This window comes from Cynara cardunculus, unplaced genomic scaffold (genome assembly GCF_001531365.2).
Source record: "Cynara cardunculus var. scolymus isolate 2C unplaced genomic scaffold, CcrdV1 Un_Scaffold_2961, whole genome shotgun sequence".
In the NCBI taxonomy this organism is placed as follows: Eukaryota; Viridiplantae; Streptophyta; class Magnoliopsida; order Asterales; family Asteraceae; genus Cynara; species Cynara cardunculus.
Window position 1 is genome coordinate 2604 of NW_020201293.1, and position 2625 is coordinate 5228.

Here is a 2625-nt window from a genome sequence, read left to right on the forward strand (position 1 = left end):
TGTTGGGACAGAACACACTAGACCGACGGAATAGAGCATCTCGGCCCCATTTTTATATGCAGAATGAAGAACCTGCCTCGATTGTTGCGGACGAGCCTGTGGTACCATCAACTGTTCCACCAACTACGCCACAGGTTGTTGCTGTCACCGAGCCATCCACCGCTGCTGTCACCACACCACCGATTGTCATTACCGAACCACCAGTCGCTGTTGTTTCTGTGCCACCCGCTGCTGTCACCATGCAACCTGCCGAGCATGTTTCTGCCTCACCTGCTGTCCCTATGGCCGAACCGACTGCTGAACTCCCACGATGCGGAGTTGATACGGCCAGCCCCTCCGATCCACCGCTAAGCAACCCTTTAGGCTCGGGGTACGCGTCAGCGACTTGGCTATCTGTTTTGGCACTACAGTGGGAGGAAACGAATCTGAAGTTGACGGAGATCTTGAAGAAGGTTGGCAGCCTTGATGACCGCGTCTCCGATCTCGAAAAGAAGAGTGCACGATATTGGGCTTACACTAGAGACTGGAATCGGGTGGAACGACAACTCTATGGGCGTCAAGATACTCTCTTGACAGCCCAACTTCCCCGATTCCCGAGCGGTCTTTGCCCGCCTCAGGTCCCGTGCTTCCCACCTTTGCAAGCCCATGTGCCGACGTCTGTTGTTGCTGCGCCCTTTGCTCCGGTTGCCCACATTCCTGCTGTTGCTCCATTACCTATCACCACTGCCATTGTTCCTGCCGTTGCTGTTTCGGTTACTGCTCCCATTGTCCAAAGCTCCGAGGCGCCAGGTGCATCCACTGTTTGCCCACAGTGAGCAGTTTCGCAGATATGGTTAAATTCTCAACTTTTGATCCCACCTCTTTAAACATTATTTTTGGATATAACTCTTGGGTACAGATACATTTTCATTCCGTCTTTTGTGTATGCTTTGCGGAATGCTATTTTCTTTTGTGTGATTATTTATGATATGGGTGTTGGATTTCATTTTGTTTTGTCTAGTTCCATTATTCATTTCAGGTACAAGCTCCTTGAATGATTTTTCGTAGTGCTAAAGTTAAAAGGATGTAGGCCCTCCTTTTGTTTTTAAACCCAAACATTTTTCCCCTTGCACCCAACCCGTAACCTTTTGGTCCCTTTGGCAACAATGGGGACATTGTTATTATCAAGTTTGGGGGGGATGTGTTCAAAAAGAAAGAAATATATACCTTCGAAAAATTGGGACGTATGAAAAAAAATAGAAAAAAAGAGAAGAAAAAAAAAATTAATCGGTCTTCGGAAAATTGGAAGACGAAAATAAAAAGCCGGGTACTCAAAAGGGCAAGATTATGCCAAGATATGGGTCACAAACTTTTTCCTTGTACTCAAAAGTGAATCGATGAGAACTTTTGTTTCAAACCCTTTTGTAGTATAGGATAAGTTTGGGGGAGGGATACACACCATCATTGCCAAAAACACTAACCCAAAAGCCCTACTGATGAACGGCAACACTACGAAGATCAAGCAAGGAAATTATACATCCTCTTTACTAGACGAATTTCTAACACCTTCCGTAAGTGTTTCGTTCTTGTTCCTTTCTTTAGGTGTCTTTTTAATTATTTTCTTTTTTACTTGAGGACAAGTAATACCTTAAGTTTGGGGGTGTGATAACTCTCATTTTGTTAGAGTTATTTGTTGTTCTATACCCCTATTTTATTATATCTTTGGTACCCATTTTGCTCATATTCTATATTTTTGGTCCAAAATATGTTAAGAGGTGATGAAAGGTTAAGAATTTAATTATTGTCTAAAAAACTCTTTATTGTTGGTAAATTTGGCATCWAGTTGGATTTGAACAAAATTATGATATTCATATTCTTGGATATTATTGGAAGTTAATGCTAAGTTCAAATCTAATTACTTGGTTGCATGGAAGATTGAACCTAGTTATGGGATGATGAGACTTTGATGAGTTCATTTTGTACCATGATGTAATGGCTTTTCCATCACATTTATTGGTTGTACCTTCACCTTTTGCAACCAATCAAAAGGAGGTGACTTGATCAAGATTGAAGAAGACATGTGGTGATGGGTGGTCATTACCCATTGGACAAAGAGTTTGGGTCCCACCTTTCCCCCTATATATTTGAGGCATCTCCAATCCATCTTAACACCAACTTTTCCACCAGCACCTTGGAGCATMTTCTTTAAAGCTTTGTAGCATTAGAACTAGTTTATATACAGTTTGTAATTTAAATTTCGTAATTTAGCTGTTATTCTCGCCACTGCATTGTGTGCCCTCTGTGGGCACCAGTAAGTATTTAATTTCAGTTCAAGTATTTCTTATGCAGCTTTCTTCTTCTATTTCTGTTATGTTTTCTAATTTCATTATGAGCTAAGCACCCCCTTGGGTGTGGGTGTGAGTCAAGCTTAAGGATTTAAGGGCACCCCCTTGGGTGTGGGTGTGAGTCAAGCTTAAGGATTTAAGGGCACACGTGGGTGTTGCCATTTTTATTGATTCTTAAGCTTGGTCATTTTAGTCGGGACGTAAACTCAACGCGGATAAGCCGATCACTTTGAAGTGTTAATATTAGATCCTTGATCCAGAGATGGGCGGATCTGAAATACGGCTTAGATGATGCACAAAG